Below are 23,153 nucleotides of genomic sequence, written 5' to 3'. Positions count from 1 at the left end.
ATATAGTAGAAAGTTTTGCATAGGTGGTATCTACTGATACAAAAGCGATAGTTCGTCGGACGTGGAAGACCGATTGGGTGATATAATGTTAAAGGAAATCAGTTGAATAAATTCTTTATGTTTGTATATTATAAAGATATATTTTAGATTTTGTTTTTGTTCAGGCTTTCATATTTCACTAAAAGTTTACCCTTGAATATTTTCTGATCTGTGAGTGTGACTCAATCATCAATTGTTCCAAGTACAAATCTCTGTATTACCTTAACACCAAGATCCAGCCAATTTTGTCAATCGTGTTTTCTCATTCTAAAAGGAATGAATATGGAAACTTTCAATTGTGTCCGCGAAAAATGCAGAACATATTCAAATTCAAAAACGATTGATAACATTTAATATTATGATAATACTGAACATTTGATGTCATGCCCATCTAGACCATCACAGATGCAGAGAAAAACAGAAGCAGCGAGAAGGCTGTCTCGCGAAGAGACCGTTGCTTATGCCTATGCCTAGTAGTTTTAACTAAATGTGTATTCTTTCCTGCCACATCATCATATTAAAAAGCAGGCAAGAAGTTAGTTAAGAACAGTCGAAAAAAATCGTGAATCTTTTGGCCATGTACCGATCTTAAATCAGCCAAGTTTTTTTTCCAATATAAGTTGATAGATGTTCTTAACCGAAGTGAACTTTAATTACAATGGCATTTTCTGCTTTATAGTGGTATAGATATTTGCACATTGCAATTATAATGAGAACTAAGAACTTACTTCTACGGATTGTAGTAATATAAATTTCTAGGTAAATAATAATGACACATTAATATTTCATAGGTTCGACCGTGATTTTAACGACAATCGTCCAGGTTATAAGTAGTGCAAATGGTAAGTCACTCACGTCTTTCTGTGGGGGAAAAGATACGCTTCTATTATGGCAACCGTCACGTAATGGCTAGTTTAGGCAGCACATCTCCATAACTGCGCCAAAGAATATTAGACAGGCAATCCAACAGACTGCGCACGTCTCAACTGGTCTCTGGCTAAACTTGGCCATGCGAAATGGTCATGGACGTAACCATGGACCAGAGTGACGACGGGTGAGGCTGAAGAGAAGAGGCGACGTTCATTGCGCGTGACAACATGATCGAGCGTGGTTGTCCTGGAAAACGCTTGACTAGATCGCTTGGACTCTGCCATTATCACATGTATATACAAATATTGATTTCGCTATGCTTATGATGCAGACTTCTATCTACTAGCGTTTTTCGCGTTTGAACAAAACTAGGATCTTCTAAAGCTACTTTGTTCAACATCTGGGTCAACTACAAAGGCTGTCATTCGTTCCCCCAAAAACTGGACACAAACAACTCGAATGAACAGCAGAAGTTTGTTAAGACGACATTCGATCACAAACAGGTTTTCATGCTAACAAAGGAAGTTTCTTCGGAAGTAAGTCTGTCAGATGCCGATATAGGAGCAAGATATTACTGTTAGTAGGATATTACTGTTCAAGAAGAAGGGCTTTTCTTATCTATTTAATCATTACTTTTGTGTGGACGTGCAAATGTAAAGACTGCTTAATACGAGATAGAAATAATAAAAAAAAACGACATCGAATTCCATCAAGAATGGTAAGCAAAGGTGCTTATCAGCTTTTTGTGATTTCACAGGCTGCAGGTTACAGATTGGCGAACTAATGTAACAATAAGCGCGACAAATACCGTACATAAACGTTAAGGGTATCATAAGTGCAAGCGTACGTTTAATAGCAGCACTTTCAATGCTGGAATAACGTCTTCGCCAAGGGCCTGAGTCCTAACGTTAATTCGAAAAATGCGACCTTTTTTAGACTTGCTATATTCTGAAGCTCTGCCTCGAATTTTTAAATTTAAAGCTTAAGCCTAGCCTACTTTTCTACAAGGGAAGAGAAATGCTTTGCAGTTGTTGCAAGTTGTGTTGGACGATCCTCTAGGTGCGGGCCATGTGAGGATGGTTGCGGCTGGGAACAGTCTCGATTCGCCGCTAAACTCGCGGCTTTTGAAATAAACCTGTTAACTTACCTTTGGCAAAATGACTTGTACTTAAAACAATCTAAAATAATAGTCATCGTCTCCTTTAACTATCCGCGACATCTGATCATTTGTCATGTGAGTTACATTAAGTTACACGTAAACATCTTCAACGGCTCCCATCCGGTGAGATGTTTGATAGACGTCTATCGCAATACTTTTTCCGATTACCTAGAAGGTTTGTAACAGTTGTAACTTGAAAAGTAGGTATAAGCAAGCAACTTTTCTCCAAAACATAAACATCTACTAGGGTTTTCTATGAATCGAAGAGAGGACAAAAAATAGATAACGAATTTCGATATTTTTTGAGAAAGAAAATGAAGAGCCTTGTACACGAACAGCAATGGTAACGCAATATTTGTCAAACTTATTTACGTACAGTTCATTATAATTAAACGTTTCGATACTCACGCCACTTCATACAATTAAGTACCATAGAGCGCAATCAGGCAGCTTACTCGATAAGACTCGCATCTAAAAGAACGTTTACGTCAGATGTTCTACCACTGGACGCGATGCTGTTCCTTATACATCTGTTGAAGAGACTACAATTGTTATCATGTTGTGTTTTTCGCTTCCCTCTGAATCCACATATAGCTTATTCAAACAAATGCTTTTTTGAGTCGATCAATATACAGTATCATTACTATTTACCGTGTTTAGAGTGGCATGCGTTCGATCGATCTCCATCTATTTTTCTTCGAGATAGCCCCAGCCCCCGTGCAGATTTAGAATGGTCCGCTTTCTTCGAAGACACGAATAAGTATACGGTTTGTCGAACCGAGCTTATGCTGAGATGCGACATGGCTAAGCTCCCGTTGAAGCTCTTCGTTTATGAGCGTTTCTGTCACAGGGCGGAAAAGAATGCGAGCGATAAACTGCTAGCAGCAAGAACACCAGTTACATGAGTGGTCCTAATAATCCTAATACTATGGCTGCTCTGGGCTGTCCTGGTCGTCTCCTTCATTTGTCGTGTTCGATGCTGCTTTTCTATCAAAAGTAGAAATACGCAACTATTAAGCCTAGCTATGTGTGTTTGGTGCGCTGTTGCTAACTCTGATAGTGACGATGGCGGCAAGCTTTCCTAACGGGTTGAAAAACTTTCCAAAGCGTTTACACACCGCGCGCCGTTGTGTCAGCGGTTTATTCTGTCCGTCCGACTGGAGCCAAAGTGTACCGTCGTTTGGACGATGATGCTCAAACGAGGCCCCTCGAACCGCTCTCGAATGTACCGGTAGCGTTTTGGCTCCCCTGATTCGCTTTAAGATCGCTCTGCTACTGCTGCTGTCGCCGCCGCCGTCGCTGTCGCTGTTGCTGTAGCTGCACCTTATGCTTTCGCCTTTTTGTGAGAGCATGTTCTGCTTTGGCAAAATAAGGCAACAACCGAGTACTGCCTTGACAGCTCGCACCTGACGGCAAAGCAGTTGCAGCCATAGCAAAGACCGCAGAAACAACACCAACAGCGGCAGTCCCAACAGCGGCGGTAATAAAGCAGTGAGAAAGAAAAGCAGGTGACGACCATCGGTCCTCGACCCTGAGTGCCTCGTGTGCACTCATGTGATGTGCGCTACTTATTGTAAGTTGCTGCCCTTGTGTCTGCCTGTCTCCGTATGTATATGTGTGCGTGTGGTAGATAGCTTCCCGAATCTGACGACAACACATCTTTTATAAAACACGGCGAGAAGGGCTTAGGAAACGAACATTTTGCTTGGCCCACCTGAATCCTGTCCTGCGATCCAGCGTTTGTTAGATTCATCACAGAAAGCCACAAAAACACTAACAGTGAAGGAACAAGCTTTACCAAATGTAGACCAACGCAAGGTGACGATCCCAGTCCTGCGTGCTTCATGTTCTATATACATGTATATAGAACCACTCCTGATACTCGTCTCATGCTCACGCAGGAATGAAGTTAGGGAGTCAGATGATCTCTAAACTGAATAGGAACAAGGGAAAAACAGCGATACGAGCTAATATCTACAATTGTTGAATGGCCGCATATACTGGGCAACGCCGTTGTGAGGAACTGCACGGAAATTAGAGAATCTGAAAATACGAAATTTACTCACACGTCTAGTCTGAACCATTACGTAAATGGCTGAAGTCAAATAGGACGCAAGATTTGTACCATCATTTTGACAGTTAACAAGCCACACCTCTTGGCTTCGGAGATAGACACTGCGATGGAAATGGCTTATTTAGTAAATACTCGTAGTATATATAATACGTCAAAATATATGTATAGTTCAGTTATTCGATCTTTTGTCTTTCCTTTCTTTTCTGGTTTGGCTCGCTCTAATGTCCAGGTTTGTTTATAGCTGTCGATTCGCTAGTTAAATTCAAAGGGGGTCTATGATTTTTTTGTTGGCATTCAAAAACGATGTGCTAAATCATCCACGATGGACCATGGTGAGTCTGCATTGGCGTACAGAAAGTACCAGGAACAGTTATTTGGGAAAATAAAATTGATAGAAGGGATGCAGTGAAACGATTCGCTAAAATGGTTTCAGCCGCTGTATTATTGGCTGATAAGCGCTTTTTACTTCAAATAGGATCCATGTATAGGATGCAAGAAGTAAGTTACATGGATAAATCAATTATGTTTGTATTTCGTTAACCAACGCTGGACACGTACTCCACACGACATATTCTTTGCCGATACCTTAAACCACAGACTCTTAAGTTCGTTCTCTCCATGTAGCGTATGTATATAATCGGCAATTAATCACATATGTCGGTATTATGTAAGGGAGGGTGGAGATGAGTTATGAAGAGTATCTCTTGGCCAAGATTTATCGTGATTGGTGTAGGTATTGACGAAGCAAATGAGGCTACGAGGTAGCCACTGCCCCACAGACTTTCCCATTTAAAGACACTTTATTTTTTTAATTAGTAATTAAAGATACTGCACATTACAGCATAGATCGTAAGGCTATTGATTTTCCATTACCGCTAATAGATAAACGATTTTTCCGCAAGAACAGCAACAAGTTCTGCTCGACAGGGGAATGGCGCTTTTTCACAAAACCCGTGTTCGTAATGGCCGCGACACAGTTTTGCAAAGATATATTTTCCGTCACTACTTCGTAGCTTTTTTGAGCTGTCCGGTATCTGTCTAAAGAAAACTAACTAATTTAAATCAATAATTTCCGAACGCTAAATGTTTATTCGATTTTCCCCGCTCTCTAAACTGGGCTTGCACCAACCAGTCCACTTAGCCGGGATGATTTGTTTGCTCTTCGGGAAGAAATGGCTCTGCGTCGTCTCTAGGCGATTGATAGCGTAATTAATGTCAATGGCACGCCATTTGACCTGCTTTTAGCCCAAGTGCTTCCCGGTCGATCCGAAAGCAGATCTTATGATAATAGATCTTAGCGGTGATCACCTGACTCAACCAGCTGGCTCAGCTGGGAAAGAGAGTAATACTGGACGACGGTGGCGCTATATGAGGCAAACAATTTTTAGCCTTTTCTCACTGGAACTTCGAGGAGGGCAACAATATGAACAGCGACGCCATCAGCAACAGAAACAGTATCGACGTTCATGGCTATCAAAGTTTCGTTTATAAACGCTGTGCATTTTCGATGTATCCGTTGGCTAATATTAGATATCCTTTTCGTAGGACATATTCGATAAACATGAACTTTAATGGAAGATGACTAAACGCGGGATTATTTTTCTAATTTCTGTTCCATTGAGCAAGCGAACAAGCTGCTGTAGTCAACACTAGACGGACTGAGGCTGGTAAATCGACTCACGGGTTATTCGACAGGCAGATACTATAGCATGACAAAATGCAGATAGTATTTGGGGCACCGATACTGATGCAAACCAAAGTTGATATACGAAACGATACCTATTATTAAACAGTAAGAATATTATTAGATGAATCTGTAAAACAGAATGCACCACACATTTTCCCCATAAGATTGGAGTAGATTATGTAGTTTGGAAGTTGGATTTTTTACGAAGAATTCTAACAACAATTACAAATGTTTTACGTTAAACTAAGCTGATTTAGTATCGAAATAAGTATCTCTTGCTCGTTTTGAACAATTCAGCGCTTTTGGTAATTATCAGAAACAGGCTGACTACCATCGAAAGCTCGTACATGCGGCAAAAAACTATGAGCGATTAGCTCTCATCGCAACCGGGAGTGATTCGTGACGATTTGGCTTCAGTCAAACTTTGCTGAATTGATCAAGTAAGTTTAACTTGAACAAAAATATACCGTATCACTCGTTTGGGTGTTGTTTGTTCAGTGTGGTTTTCAAGATGATCAAAGAACACTGTCAAAAGGAAGAGAACACTGGAAGGAGACCTTATGCTGTGGTATTACACCGTAACTTTAAACAAACTGAAAAATAGAAAATGCTGAGTAATAACATTGTATTCACATAGTGTTTTTCTCGTCTTTTACATTGTTGTTAGTGGCATAGGGAGTATTCGTGGCAAGAATCGTTAGTTAAGATATCACTTTTGAAACTTGCGTCTTTTACCTGTTTTTTCCGTCGATGAATAGAAAACGTGCAATTAGTTCTATTTGATGGATTATCAATTGTTGCTTCCAGCTTCGTGCATCACAAATACAGTGTATGTGCAAATACAGCTGGCCGAATAGTTACCGCTCTGATAAATACGATCGGCACTTCTGTGAGGGGTGGCGGATCAGGTGTGCCCATACATCCATATATTCAACACGTTTCGCTCGAATGATGTGCCTCTGTTGAAGCGTGTCCAGGATCCCGGCCTTGAATAGGCCAACAGCTACAACAGAAATTTACTGCGCCAAATCATTTTTGACCAACGCTTAATAATCGTTCCCCTCAAATGATACTTGTAGCGATAGGTTTCGTGCAACGTTTTGCTGAACGTGTAACAGACACAGTTATGTTCCGTGAACCAAATTTATCCACAGGCTGTTTGAAATTGTTGTTTAATAGAGTAGAGCCGTATTGCAAAGTTATCGCCTTTACCGTCGAGGTTACATCTTCACTTAAACCTTAGCTTAAGCAGAAGCGATCAGCGGCTACTTCTTTTTGCAAGCGGAACTTCTGTCATAGACAACTGCCTAGGGACACCGTTCTTTGCGCAAAAAAGATCGTTGCACACAGAAGTTATCCACTCACATCGCCTTTCAACACAATGCACCATCTTCATACGTTTATTCGACTGTTGTATATATTCAATGGAGTTCTTTTGCGACAATGTTCAAATAAAGGTACGCAGGCTCGTAGTCAATGTAGGTGAAACTCTGGTAAGAAAAATTTGATACGATAACACCGAAACCTCTAAGAGGTCACCTTTCGTTCTGGAACGCATCTTACAGTCCTATCCTGACCAATCTAGGAAGTTGGCCAGCAGATTGTTATCCTCCTTGCAGTAATGATATCCTAAAATTATTTCAACGAACTCTTTATATATATATATATATATATATATATATATATATATATATATATTTTTTTTTTTTTTTTGTTTTAGTAGAGTAGATCACGTTCAAAACAATGTCGAAGAAAAGCGTCGAATGACTGTGTCAATATGAAAGAAAATGGGGTCCGAATAGAGTCGATCAAAGGTGATACGGCACAGCCACTTCTTCCACATCCTCCCACCATCACAAGAGAAGGGCGACTTTTTCAACTGAAGTGTTGCGTCAAGTCGTCTCACTTAACAGGCTTCCGGAGTGGGTTTTTTTATTTCGAAAAGAAGGAAACACTATACTTGCACGTATAATCCAGTTGTCAGACGTATGTTGACAAATAATCCAAAAGCTAAAATAAAGGCTTTATTTGTAGGATTCGTTCAATAGTAGTAAAGATCAGAGAGACCCCCCTTGTAGTGACGCCCTACCATAATGAAATGCACAACAGTGTAGGAAAACGAAAAAACAAAGACATACTAGTTATTGCGGCGGATATTTCTGCGGCGTATCTGATAGTGATGATAATGACTTTATCGTTATAGCGATGTAGGGCTGTTTTCTAAAATAAATTAATGAGTGATTATAAACTCAATGAACAAAGACTTATGGAGCCAATAAAGCCAATTTTATAGAGCGAGTATGTATATGTTAATCTCTAAAACTGCCACCACAAAACCGACACGTTAAGCCTATAGTCAACCGGGTCAATACGCATAGCTTCTGTAATACTCAGTATTCTCTTTGACCGGGAAAAAGTCTACCAGTGGAGTTAGTAGATCTATTCTATTTGAAATATGCCGCCATCAATCATTCACAATTTTTATATACATCGAGTGCATATGTCTCAGTAAGATCTTCTGTAAACGAATTTCAATTTGTCGAATAAACTAAAAGTCTTTGACCCTTCTTCGAATTGCGTTGAATTCTTTTTGCCTAGAGCGTACCTGAGATTACCCTGGGCGTACCCTGAGGGGCGCATTTGCTCATACGTTAACTGTATTTGCTCAGCTTGACGCTATTTTCAAGAGCACGGTTTCTCAGCAATGTATCGCAAATAAGACCAATTCGAAGTGGGGACGCCATCTCGTGTCGTCAAACGGTAGCACTCGAAGCTTAAGGCGAATGGGAACGCAGTCAGCACGAATTGTCTCTTTCATCCGTCCGTTCCGTTGAAACTAGCTGTTCTTTGTCTCAGCAGAGCGATAACGTTATACATGCAGCGCCACGTGACCAGCGATCATCAAACTTCAATGCGGCAAGCAACGACCAAGGCTTTCAATCGACTTTCTTATTAGCAGAGCAGGTCGGTCAGCGGCGAGGACGCTTGGCCAGTCTGCTGGACCTCTCCTCAAGGTGTTCACGACAGCAATCGTCGACCTGCCTTTGTACATCCGATTGATTGGGACTCCAAACCGAAGTTAAACGTCACTAAAGCGACGATTCTTAATATCGCCCTTTGCCTGTTGCCTGATGTAATCACAATGGCCTAAACGTACGTCTCGGGAGCTATGAAACAAAATTGGCGAACTAGAACGGGATTATGTAGCCTGGACGGTTCAAGTTGCAGCTTGTCTAATAATTACTCTTAAAGTGCAATTGCATTAGAAATTGTTGTAGTTGACAATAGAGATAAGTGGAACAATGTGTTTCAAAAACATAGTATAGAACGAAAATTTATCTGGAAAGACTAAGAGCCAGCTCAGCAAACAATAAAACAGCTGGTCAAACCTTGCAGATTTATGCACGCTCATCGATTCTTGCAGTTAACGCGTTATCACTATTCTAGATATTTACATGTATATGTTTACTTCTTAATAACACCATCAGTAATTAAAGCCAAACTTCAATACTAGGCCACAGTTTCATGCAAAAAACAAGATGTAACAAATATATATTACAGAAAAACACCAAAATATTTTCTCTTGATGGGTGTACCGAATATAAGAGCTCCAGAAATAACCAATCTACGTTGTTTCATTCAGAAATGTCCCTTGATAGAGTGATATCATATATAATAGTCAATGAGGAAGTCTCTTTAAACTGCTCGATTTCTAGAATCGAACCCAAGGCTGAATAGGATATGGTACGTGAGTCGTCGAGTTTCACAGCCGGAAGACATACGTCATTCCATACCTTGTGGACTGAACTGCCTACTTGTTTGTGGTTTCTACCAGCTTAGATAACGGGTTGAATCCCCGGGGGATCTGCTGTTCCCCCATACTTTTGTCTCGAAAAAAAGAGGCAGACAGAGAGGGGGGGAGCAGGAACACCCACTCGTGAACAGGTGGCGTGACATGCTCTATTCTGAACGACTAATTGCAGCCAGTTGTACAGATACAACAATATATTATCATATATACACAGTCTCAAAGAGCACCGCGATAATTCTGTCATTTGTTTATAAATGTTTTGTAAATAGCTAGCTAGATCCGATTATAGAGAAACATGAAAAAAGCGGAAGCTTCGCAGATAAGCTGTTCTTTATCATATCTGAGTATACAGCAAACATTCAGAGGCATTTTGATCTCAAAAAGGCATAGAGTAAATTACATAAACGAAAAAACGTTAATATATGCGCCCAGTTAATCAATAAAGTGTCAAGAATTACTCATTGTAAAAACTTGAAACCGAACTTCATTTGTTTCAAATAACGAAAAGAAGCAACGAAAAGAAGTACGAAAAGAAGTATGACCTATGGTCATACTGGCACGGGTTTTTATGCTCGTTATATATATTCATGTTAAAGCAATCACAGTCGAAGCACGCTTACAACGTGCATATCGAACCATTTGGTTCTACTATTGTATATTGACCGTGGTACGAACCTGCGCTCGAAATACGATATTGGAGGCTGGCATGAGGTAGAACCAGACGAGTCAATATGAAGTCAAACCAATGTATTGCCTATTGTGCTTTCTATAGGACCACTGACGTTTGTCCTAAACCACCCGCAGATCTCGCTTGACTAAGGTCATTTCACCTTCAGTAAGTAAGTAAACATACGGCACAGAATTTGAAAGGTAACAGACACTTTATGTGATAGGTTTCGTTACATACAGGGCAATGCCCCACTTAACACGTCCTATCTACTTTATGATAGCGCAAAAGTTTAACCGTGTCTTACCCCTCCTGTTTCCAGTGCTTTCATTGAATTTTTCAAGCAAAAAAAATAATAAGCGAATCAATTAGGAGATTTCATAGCTCAGAAAAAAAACGATATTTTACCGCTCTGAGACACCGGTGTCCCTGACAATTGCCTATAGCATTGTTTATACATACAGTTCGTGGCGAAATTTACGCACGAACTTTTGTGCCCTATAAATGTCAATTCTCGTATTCTAAATTGCTGCAGAAGTTTTCGCGTCTGCCTCACTCCAAACATAGATAAGATGGGCTGTTCGTGGTCTAAGTAATTGGATTGGCCTAAAGATGCCTGAGGAAGATTTCTCATTTAATTTAATTTAACTTAATTTCGCCACAGAAATTTAGCATGCGCAAATAAAGTTTTTAGATTTTTCAGATTTCAACTTACGCTTATCACCGCCCCATGCGGTCTCACATAGCCCGTATGTACGGTGTTAGGTTCCCTAGTGGAAACATAATATATTCTATTAATCTAAATGTTCTCCGTCCGCGTCACACCCGATCAAAGGCATTTTGGCAGTGCGATGCTTCAGCTCTGCGGAAGAAATATTAAATAATCGTCATACGTTTTGGGTTCACATAGTATCTCTTATTTCTTAGAAACATATCCGCCGTTACTTTATGGCAAGAGATACGTTTTCAGGTTATTAACAGGAAAACGACCCTTAATCATTTTAAAATTGTTTCATTTAGATATTCGTAGCACCCCATCTTTGAATAAGGTATACTGTGATCCACCAAGTAGGTTTTGTTCGCCTACTCTTTTTAGCTAGTCGCTGACGTGACGCCGTCTTACCTAAACCTATGTATATCATCTGCATGTTATGTTCCTCTAAAGGAGCCTCTCCAGCTACTCCGTTTCAAAACTACTGCCTGCGTCTCCTCTTATGCTGCCTACACACTAAGAGATACCGTTAAGCGAGACGGTTAACCCGCCTTGCCGATGTCGAGTTGCTGCGTGCCGCACGGCAGGCAGCACAAGGCGTTCTCGATCGCCAACAAAAAAGCGGCTCTGTAGCTTTATGTCTGCCCAGGCGTTTACTCTCGAAGTTGGCGGTAAGTGCACGTCGAAGAGCCCTCTCGTGCGACCCAATAATCCATGAAGATTTACTACCTTTTACTACAAACAGTACTGGTGCCAGCCACCAGCAGTCAAGCAGAATCCGATCTCGTTCATTTTCATCATCCGCATCCACAGCGTCCCAGCGTTCGAGGTTGGCTAGCGGCTAAAAGGCCGCCAGCGGAAAACGCTAAGAAGGAAGGGAAGAATTAGACAGCAGCAGCAGCAGCAGCAGCAGCGTCGCATCCACAACGAAAGGGCGCCAAAGAAAGCAACTAACGACAATGCTACAAATCCACAAGCGACCACAGAAATCCACCAGCGCGAGATAGACGAACCGGTGTTGCCAGCGGTAGATGGACGCCATTGCTTTTTTGCGCAATCAACACTCGAACAGTCCATAGATACCAAGGTATAAGTTGACACATCAAAGATGGCCCGAGATGCCATACAAGTGTCACTTTTTTTTTGCTCCGAACTGACGCAGAACCCTCCACTAGCCCTGGAACATGGGCAGATTTACAGCGCTCAGAGGAAAGTAATAGGATAGGATCGATGGAGAGAGTTGACGTCCTCACGTCAATATTATGCCGTATATAGAAGGTCCTTATTATTGCTGCTGCTGCTGCTGCTGCTGCTGTTGTTGTTGTTGTTGTTAGATATTCGATAGAAGTATAGATATAACTGATCTTCTCGTTGTAGCTTAAGCTTGGAGTGGATCCGGTAAAACAGTGCGGTAGTTGAAGCTTTCTATCCGGGCGATAGTCCCAAGGGCGGGCGGGGAGTAAGTGGATTTGTTTGTGGGTGTCAATGCCTGAACTTTGCTCTGCGATCGGAATACGGATATTGCTGTAAGATGCGATACACAGTCGTGCGTGACGAAAAAGGAGCACTAGGCGAACTAAGATTGCCGTCGAAGTTAATGTAGCGACAGTATAAAAGACGCGTCATTTTGGTAGCATGTTGAAACCGAACTGCGCGCACTGAGTGTAAAAAAACACGATGAAAAAAAAACATGTGAGCACTGTTCAAGAGCACCAAATGTATGAATATTGAATACAGCGAAAACACGATTGTGACAAGTTTGTTTTTCTCATTGAGAAAGCACAGGCTTCGCGCTTCTAAAATGATGTTGTTTTCCCATTACTGCTATATGTTTGACTATCACGAGCTAGCAGTTTGTACATGATATATCTACAGAAGAAAAGAGTTCGTGATTTTCGATATGTTACATAGTATCTTGTCTCTACCTTTACCTGGCAAGCCATCGGCATGAAGTAGAGAATGCGGTTTCATGGACACCAAATGAAATTCCAAAGGAAAAATCTAAGATCCAGCCCTGAATTTGATAGTTACCTCATAATTACTAACTGGCCTCGATCTAAAAAATGGTAAAGAATGCTCTGTCAGCTAATCCAGTCATTTTATAGTAATATGTAACACGAAAGGCCAAACCTTTGCTGAAACGTGCGGAACGTCTTGACGCTTCAGGTCCCGTCAATGGCATATACATACTGCGCAGTTGGTAAAAATGAAGTTGCTTTATTTTCATGTTTAGCTCAACAATTGACGCGAGGAAGCAATTGTTTAAATAACAAGGTTTAAATGTGGGTCGTTTGTAAAATAAACTCGACAAGGGAAGACCGCAAATAACATTTTCTGTTAAATAGCCTTAAAAGATCTGTCGTGATAATAGTTTGTAACAGAACGACATCTGCATTACAAAAAGTGTTGACTGAAATGCAAGTCCGTTTGTAAAGTTCTACACGGACCGTGCAAACAGGAAGCGTCATGTATTTGTGGTGCTCTTAACGCCAAGATTAGCTCTTATCCTAGATTGTCTGAATCGATGAAATCGACCAAAAGGGGCTGCAACGATGAAGGCCAATAGTGTTTGGTGCTCGACAAGCGATCGATAATCCTTTGAGGCCGAGTAATACTTGTCTTTAGATACGAATCTTCTACGTCGTTTAGGCTGGCAAGTTCAATAAGAAGCAAACGATTCGACTCACAACATCAGATTGAGATGGCTGACGGATCTCTGCAAGAAAAGCTCACTGTCGCCGAAGGTCAGGTCGTGTTTCTCGAGCCACACCATTTCCGGACGTTTGGCTCGGGCGAGTACAGGCAGGCCTGAACGTGTTTGTGTGGTTTATATCTAAACGCTGCGTGTTTTAGCGGTACACAATTCATTCATGTATGGTCGAAGTTACCATTGTTCACTAATAGAATATGGTGCAGAAGCGTATGTGATAAAATAGATTGAATGAAAAGGTTTAGCCGTTAGTGCCGAACCGAACGATAAGCTATAGAAACAAATATGAACGACTACATATTTAGATGAATATATTTGTCCATGACACCCCCAAGCCGAGGGGAAACAATCTTTTTGGTCTGTTAGCCTTTAGACGAAAGCTGAGTCCGGTCCGATTTCAAAGATGTGTCAATCTTATTTATTTTAGTTATTCAAACATCAGATTGCTGTTGTGCTCACTTGCACACGTAACAGTGGAAAAAAACACAAAGTGTCGTGAGGTAAATACTTAAATATATTGTATAACATCGTATTTGCCCCCGCACTAATTGAATGCGACTAGCGGTGTCGAAGAGAGAAAAGTGTCCGAACTTGCTGATACAGGTATCTCTGCGTGGATGTACCACTGAAGCAATGCTACTTTCAGGTGTGGTCTTCTTACTGGGGGCCTGCTGGGAGATGAGGAGAAGCTAAGGGCTTTCAAGCGATACAAGACTGATTCAAGCACAGAGTGAAGATTTATTGGCATGTAAGTATATCGCACCCATAAAGCTGATTCTTGGTTTTTAATGTAGATTTTCTATATATAAATCTTTAATGAAAAAAGAAAGGAATACCTTGAACTGTGTATTCAGAGTATCATAACCGGCAAAGTTTTTGAGTCTCGATGTAGAAACTTTGAAAATGGTTTTGTGATGAAGTCCCTAAAAGTTACGCAGGCCAAGTGTGTAAATCAGTCCTTGTATAATGCACCATAAAAAATAAAGATGAATTAGAACAGTTTCTCGGGCTCTTTTTAATCATGAAGGAATCCACCACATTTTCAAAATTAAATTCAATATTTTTTGTACCAGTTGACTGCTCCGATAGTACCTTTTCCACGGCTGCTCTTCATCCATAGTTCATACATAACGTCGCTAAAGAAATGAACCACTGTACTATATAAAAGGTAAAGTTGGAATAATATTTAAAACATAAGCAAGCGGTCCTTTTAGGTCACTATAGATAATCCTTATTTTTATCATTTGAGAAGAAATAAAAATTCTCCTGTGCCAGCAAAACTTCGACGTTTTATGACTATGAAGCTATTTTGCTTTAATTTTTTTATCAGGACATGCTTATATATGTATATATATATATATATATATATATATATATATATATATATATATATGGAAAAACTAAACAGCTTCCTAAAAATCGATGAAGTCGTTCTACTTGGCAGAATAAATTTTTTTTTAGCCAAAATTGTACAAACATATTGTTTTTTTCAAAGCTGTCTTAATGATCACGACGTCCGGTAGACCCTGGCTGTCGTTCACAGCTTCAATAGAGGTTTCTTATCTATTTTTTCGTCACTGCAAACCATAACATTTGCGTTAATATCCGTGATAGTTACATCAATTGTAGTTATAGGTAATTGTTCAGTTCAGCCCATAAGGCCAGCTTCTGCATATTTTGAGTATATTTCGAAGTAATAATTATCAAAAACACCTCATTTTGGTATCATTCGGTGTTTTTTTTAAAACGCAACAAACACTTTCGTCGGAAAAATATCGTGTATCGCAAATGTACTGCATGAACGAAGAGAACTTTGAGACAGATTATGTCGCGAGATTGATGGCGGGTGCCACTAACATTGACGCGATCTCTGCCGCAAGCACTCCAATCAAAGAAGTTAAGGATACTTGAAAGTTATCACTCGGCTCATCGCTCTACGCAGTCCAATTTTGCCGTAATTAGAAAAGTTGCAGCGATAGGTAATAGCGATTAAGTCACTCAGAGAGAATATCGTATTTGTACTACAGATGTTTATCAAAAAACGTCATTACTGTATGGATAGTTCTCAGCTAACGCTGACTATTCAACAAATCAGAATAGGTACGATATTATTACTGTTGACTGAAGCTCATATGTGAACGCAAATAAACAGGTCCGGTATGGATAAAATGGCCAGCCCATCAGGCCAAAATACCGAATTGTTTACTCATCCACTCTGTGAAAAGCAAGACTTCGCGATACTTTTGGTAGATCACCCGAATCATAATGGTACGAAAAGCCGCTAATCAACCCATACATTTTCAGTGCTGCACAATACGTTCTGCAGCATATTTTTTTATTCAACGAGGAAGCCCTTATAAAATGCAGTATAATTGCCAATTTTTAAATTCGGCTAAACTGTTAGTAGCTGGTGTTTTTCAGACAAGTCACCGTGTCTAATTGTGCTCCGTAGATCACTGATCAATAAAGCTAGTCAGATGAGAGTTAATTAAGCTATCTTTCTCAAATAATTAAGACCTTCGGAATGGAAACGTCGCATTTATCACGAAAAAAAAAACGCTTATGTATATATGTATAGATGCTTAAATAATTTCCCCGGGTCAGTGAATTGGCTGAATAAATCGATGTGAGAGCTTTCGTTTCCAGCTTTCAAGGTGCGTCTCTAGCTATTTAAACACATCCTAGTAGGGGCTGCAAATGTACGTGTGGGCATTTTTTTAGCTATGAGCTTGGTGTCCGGGAAAACGAAGGACTGATGTGATTTATCTCTGGATAAATGGAAACATATTGCTAATGTTTTAATTTCTCACGATGAACTTCTACAGATGTTAGCCACAGACAAACAACGGCAGTAACTGTGGCAAAGCTGGTTTCAACATGAACGATGGTAGGTCTGTGCGTTATGCCGCTTGATAATACACCAAAAGGGCGCCATTCTGCTAGTTCTTAGCTTATCTGAATTTTTTTTAGGAAAAAAATTGGCCTCGTGATTTGTTTTAATGTTTCACCAAAAAGAACAGCAAACATGCGGAAGTTGCATTTTCTAGAAGTGTTAAGCAATCCTTCGACACTGTAAATTTCCTATTGGATTCTTCTTGAGGACAAATTGTATTTTGGTTGTATATTGAAGAAATTCTACATTTTAAGGCAAGTCACCTAGAAAATAATTTCTTTTGTCAGCTTTTATTGGGAAACTATTCCTATTACTACTGTTAGTATTCCTATTAAAAGGGTTCCTGTTGCGTGGACTGCGTAGATTTATAAAGGCTACGTTCCACAAAGGTGATCAACCCTCTTCTTTACATTACCTCGAACCTTAATACCTGAGGTGTATATAAATGCAAACATTGTAGGGTTAGATTTTGTTTGGTCAACAATAAAATATACCAGCTACAATGTATACACGAACACGAACAAGCTATATGTCAATTAGATAATTTTTGTATATTTTTAAACCCGTTTTATTGCGCCGTCCAACAAATAAGATTACGGGGCGATAAATGCGACTACGATTGAACACAATGTGGCCGCCTCCTCGCATCTTACGCATGCGCTGTTCAAATGAGCGGAGCGGGACCGGATACGCTATTAATTTTTCAGTTATGTTAGCCGCTGAGGTTACTCACGGCTTTGGTCTATCGACTGGTGCCTTCTTTATATTTTTGTGATCAACTTATAGTCAATCTTATCCGACGTGCGTTGTTAATATGATGCCATTGTCCTCTAAGCGCGACGATTGGCGTACAATCTCAAGTGCGACTATGCACTGTCTGATTCTTTCGTTAGATCAGGAGTAAGGTCGCTGTTCCGCAACATTCTGAGCTAAAAAGAAAAGAACAAAGCCGACGTGGCTTCTTATCAGTGTATCTCTGTATGCATGTACGTTCAACAAGTCGACGAAACCGGAAGAAACTCCTAAAAAGTCTACGTAAGATAATAATGAGATCGGCATTCATAGGTTAAAAATAATATCTAGAGCAAGATCCAAGCTAAAAACCGCTAAGGTCGTCTGTAATCGGCAACTTCGACACCAGCGTAAATTCCCTAATGTATTTCTTTTCCTACCAACAGCAACTTCCTGTTCCGTACAACAGCTGATTGCATGGCTGCGTAGTATCAAAACAGTAGCTCATAATAGTGCAGATACGTTACTGATTAAATACGTAATGTTCTTGGGTAAAATTACAGATTGCCGGCCATAATAAGTCAGCATGATGATCTTCCCACCGGTGTCAACATCTTTAGGTAACTATTTGATAAGATGATATACGCGATGCAGTCATTATTGGATTCAAAAGCGTATCTCGTTGCGCTCATACGTCCCGTTGCGAAATCTTTATTTGCGCATTTTTTTTTCAGGTCTGACTATATAATATCCCTAAGATTTGTTATGTGCCCTACTCAACAGTCCACGGTAGCCTTATGCACTTTAGATTCTAATAGGAACAGATAAAGAACGTTCAGTCTGCAGCTATCCTGTCGGTCTCTTATAGAAAAAATACTTAGATCTGTATTTCTTTGCTTTACTACCCGTTAACCTTACTGTCCAGCTCTTCATCATTAGTTTCTGATTCTTGGAACGAATTGACAGCTGTCTACGTATCAAGCACTCCGTTAGATCAATACAGCTCCTTTAAATGTCGTTGACATCTGTAAGCAAGCGTTTCTGTTATGACCGTGGTTGTGGGCTAAAGACATTTTACGACCTCACGATAAAAGCATGCGATACACTTTAAGTAGCCTAGAACACAGATTTATTTCTGTAGGTAGTGACCGGAGCAGACAAAAGCTCCTGCGGGAAATGGTTCAGCTAAACAAATGCTCTTCCCAGGCACGAACCTCGAGAGGTAAGAAGACCCCTACATAGGGTTTCCTACTCAACGGAGCTAGTTACACTGCGAACATCACTCAGCGAGTGTTGTGCGAAATCTCGAGTCGATTGTCTGTTTGATTTGTGGATTCTTCTCCGACCCTTTTTCTAGCTGGCGACGATACCACCTCACCGCCAAGCGACGACGACAGCGCCCAGATTAACAAATCGATCAACTGAAACAGTCTTGTCTTCCTTCGTTTCATATAATCGAGGGCATAACGGCACCATTATCATCATCGTTCAACGACAGGCCTGCTCGACACCAGCAGTAGGCGCCAGATCTTCCAGACGGCGTATCCAACCCATCTATGGCCTAGAAGCCGCTTGCTCCCTCAGAGTCCTTGACACGAAATCGCCAAATGCCCAGCCATTGACCGATTGTTAGGGTCGTGCCTCAGCCCCTGCGGACCAGGCGACACAACGCACCGGCGCTGTCCACGTAGTCATAATGCAATGCCATCACGTTCATCTTAATGGTTCACAGTAAAAACAGATCAAGGACAACAGGAGAATTAATTCACACACGAACACATACAAATGCACAGAGTGAGTTACGTCGTGGGAAAATCACGCGTGAAACCACAGCTTTGATGAGTCGATAATGGCAGTGTGAACTGGTGTCTACAGACGCTTCAATGAGCACCTCGACTGGTATCGTAGTTCCACCCTCTGACAGAGTAGCAGGCATACGTACTTCGCTCGAACTAGAGATCAAGTAACTTTCATGGTCCGTCAGCTGTACAGACAATCACTGTGATCACTCAGGTCATCTACTATCCGTTCGCTAATTTAGGCGGCAAAGCGTCACATTTGAATCTAGCTAGTCAATAGCGAAGACTGTGGATGCAAAATCTCTGCCATTTACAACGGCAATATTAGTTCTATGATCTAAAAGAGCTCTTCTGGCCGCTATTGGACGTGTTTATTTTGTTTTACGCTATAAAACACGATGAAATTCTAGGTTTTGAGCACGCATTAACGACAACCGTCGTTCTACTTTGGTGCTTGGTATGGATATCCACAATTAGTAGTGCAGTTAAAACATTTAGTTAGATTGACTGCTTCACTGAAATAGAACCACTTGCGACACACAACAGTATCGATATGCTACATCATTACATATGTTTCTTTAGAAAAATGGGCATAATTGCGAAATATCATATACTATGTCATATTTCAATGAAATTCGTCTATATAGATTCAAACGTAGCCATGTTTAGTCGTCACTGATCACTTACAGAGAGCAAGATAATTAGAAAGTTTAACAATATCGTCGAATAAGGTCAACGAATCAGCATTTTCCCAGACACAAACCCAACTAACTTCAGGCTATCACCAGATGTAGCTGCCATCCTGCTTTCAAGACTACATTACGACAAGTTATTTATGCTTACATGATGTTTTAACTTGTTCTGTTCGAGTACTAAGCCTCGTTGAAATCGGTCTAGAAAAACTGGATTTCTATTTGCTTCGAATGCTTTCACCTGTCTTCATCAAATAAAAATCTTCGAACTGCCGCGCATAGCGTATGTTTAGCGTTGGAAGATTTTTATTTTACCGTATTTTCACATTTTTTACACACGGCATTTTCACAAGAATAATATCTCAAAATTGTGTCCGTGAGTCACTCTTATATGATTAGACAATGTCGAATCTTGATCAGCAGTGCTATAGGTAGCAAACTGTTCGAAGTATTCAAGACACAATATCTTTTTAATAACTTTAGCATATCTTCAAAAAAGGTACGGAGCACATTTTCGAAACGGAAGCTGAATGTGTATGCAGGACGCCTTACGGACAATAATCTGTTGAATTTAACCTACCGTTTGATCTCACTTTGAATGATTTGCTAGCCTATTCAGCCAAGCAATGATTCAATTAGTGTCAATTGCAAAGTCGTTCTATCGCAATAACGACAGCGGCGGGTGAGAAACTTCGTCACGCGGCTTTGGGGGTTTGTCGCCCAATCCTAGGCTATATTCAGCTGCTTGCTCATCATCTCCAGCGGTCCCTTCAATGGAAACAGCTAAGGATGTGATGGACCGCAAGCTTTTCAAACTAGCTAAAATGACGCTTTGTCCACTTCGTGTGTAGAAGCGTGATTAGTAGAACGCGAAAGGAACAGGGCGCGACACCTTCTTGATAACTAAGATAATTCGGAGGAACGCAACCAGGATGTAGACCAACCTTCTATTATCAAAAATAGACGAATATTATCAAACAAAAAGTGACAACACTTAAGCGTCAACTCGATTTTATTATAAATAGACTCAACAGTTCTGCTGATCAATGGACAATCAGATACGACTATATGATCCGTCAGAGTTGGTATGGACAGAAATAAAGACTGGTGCAAAAAATCTTTGAAGGCCTCAACTTTTTCGATCCCGTTAGAGACCCGAAGGGTACCAATATCTTCGATACCACGAACGCTTATTGTTAGCATGCCTAAATAACTCGGTTGGGTATTGTTAATAGGAGAGAAAATTTTCTTCGGAATTCCGAATTCTGTTGAAGCTTCTTTCTGGCTGATCGGAAGAAGGATAGATGCCCATCAATTGACTTAATTTAACAATACAATATTCGGCATTTTGATGCTTAAGGTTGTCCTGCTGCATAAGTATCGCGACGAAAAAAATGAAACGCAAACGTACACCGCGACAAGAACTAAAACGTACAGAAATTATGGCTTTATATTTTATGGTCAACGCGATCCAAACTTGCCAGTACATTAAATTTTGTTCTTGTGAGATGAAAGGCTGATGAGGCGTCTTTCGAAAGCAGATAGAACAAGATCTATTTGTAAACATAGTCATTCTAGTAAGGCCTTCAATCGTCTGTGTCAGAAAGATCCAGCTGCATGGCCATTACAGCGTTGTCTCGATTTAAGCCAAGCAAGTCAAAGTTTTCTGCTATAACTCTAGGTATCATCGCAAAGATAATAGAAAACATTGGATTGACACCGCCTCCGGAGGTAACCTAACCTAACCCGACCCCCCCCCCCCCCCTGCTCCCGCCAGCAGAAACATCAGTAGCAACAGTATGGGATATTAGAAAATCGACAAGACAACATCAAAGGTACTTGTCTGCAAAAATCAGAGCGCCTGCAGTGATGCTACAGTAGTTAAATGTATTTCGAGGGCGCTTAGGAAGCACAGGATTCACACATAGAAAGAACAGGATCGGTTTGGATGTCGTCTATTTCGCAGAATTACACAAATCGTATAACAGCCTATTTTTGTTGACGTTAGTTGACAGCCTACAAAGTCCAGCAAAGATTTTTTCCTGCTATTAATGTTACTTCAGCGCGCTGCATTCTGTAGTAGGACAAACGCAGGTTTGGTCTGGTAAGGAAAAGGTCATATGGTTACCAGGACATTATTCTGCATTCAGTTGTTTAAAGTAAACAAGATGCGTCCTTAGCTTTGATTATCTACAATAGATTTACAACGTTTGTTCTCTACGCAGCTAGTAACCATCTTGACAGTTTGGATATCTATATCGAGTCAAAACGTGCGCTTAGTGAAAAGCGATGATCGATTCTAACGAAGTAAGATAAAAAAAAAAAAAAAAAAAAAAAGTCCCTGACTCGAAGTATACACAGTGGGCAGGCATTTTTCACTTACAGACCCGACCCAATCTTGTATGTTTTCTACTAATTGCTTCCTCTTAGGCGCTTCATTTTGAAACTATATCCATGCTATTCTAGAACTTTTCTTACGGATAAAATGTAAATATACTAGTTAGTGACAGCTTTTCAAATAGTGTAACCTTGATTTTGCTCCTTCAGTATGTGCGAAGGGTTGTAGCCAAGTAACACTTCCGTTAAGCTTGCAAAGCACCGCCATTATAAGGCCCACAAATGCGAACAGATATGCCTTCTAGATATGTCTTCCACATCTACCATGCGCTTCCTATATTACCCCATAAGGCACCTTAAGATGCATGCCTCTAATTATTCTTCATGCATTTAGATTGAGCTGCCAAATCGGGTTCAGATTAACAAGTATACAAATTGTCGTACATATACGAAGTAGTAGAAACTTCGTTACATATTATTAAGTAGAAAATGGACTCGTCTATCCTACTTGGAAGATCTTATCTTCCATTCAGAACCTTCTATCTGATTTGGAAGGCTCTGTTACGGATAAAGTGCGCCAAATATAAAAAAAAATTGCGAGAATTCTCAACAAAAACAGGACTTCGCGTGTAGTGGTTACCTTTACTTATTTATTATTAGGTCACGTCATGAATATATTACTGATAACAAATTGGCATGGGCCACAATCTCGTGTCTCTGATTTACGGTGCTGCTTAAGTAGATGTAGACGTTATAGATCTGGCGTTATAGACTTGTGCTGGTCGTGGTCAGCCCCGCAGGAAGTACTTTGCTGAAGATCAGATTTCGCCAAGTTAAATATGAACTTAAACGTAAAGTTTTAAAGCTGCTTCTGCTATCTTAAGCTGTTAAGATATAATGAATGCAGCATAATTTCTTTAGTGCAATGAAAGCCAATTAACTTTCATAAGACCGAACGAGAGTCTGAGTCT

At 40.4% G+C, this 23,153-nt stretch overlaps 2 long non-coding RNA genes across 11 annotated transcripts in view; one reads left to right on the top strand and one right to left on the bottom strand.

Moving 5' to 3' along the window:
• Nucleotides 1-23,153, bottom strand: part of LOC111246464 (uncharacterized) — a 46,189-nt gene that overhangs the window by 2,338 nt on the left and 20,698 nt on the right. For 6 of the 10 annotated variants that reach the window (XR_015318776.1, XR_015318778.1, XR_015318777.1 and 3 more), the window contains 3 exons: nucleotides 2,720-2,909; nucleotides 2,477-2,598; nucleotides 895-2,236 (listed from right to left, as the gene is read on the bottom strand). This is a non-coding gene — a long non-coding RNA (uncharacterized LOC111246464). Of the gene's footprint in view, nucleotides 1-894; nucleotides 2,237-2,476; nucleotides 2,611-2,719; nucleotides 2,910-6,564; nucleotides 7,434-8,434; nucleotides 9,184-13,149; nucleotides 13,288-23,153 lie in introns of those variants that run through there. The other 4 variants (XR_015318783.1, XR_002671687.2, XR_002671685.2 and 1 more) reach the window with 4 other exon arrangements.
• LOC147758825 (uncharacterized) lies at nucleotides 14,372-20,969 on the top strand. The gene is made up of 3 exons (XR_015318785.1): nucleotides 14,372-14,477; nucleotides 17,918-17,974; nucleotides 18,712-20,969. It is a non-coding gene; the product is annotated as an uncharacterized LOC147758825 (long non-coding RNA).

Source organism: Varroa destructor, unplaced genomic scaffold, assembly GCF_002443255.2.
Source record: "Varroa destructor unplaced genomic scaffold, Vdes_3.0 BEIS01000001.1, whole genome shotgun sequence".
In the NCBI taxonomy this organism is placed as follows: domain Eukaryota; kingdom Metazoa; phylum Arthropoda; class Arachnida; order Mesostigmata; family Varroidae; genus Varroa; species Varroa destructor.
This window is presented reverse-complemented; position numbering and strand designations above follow the sequence as displayed.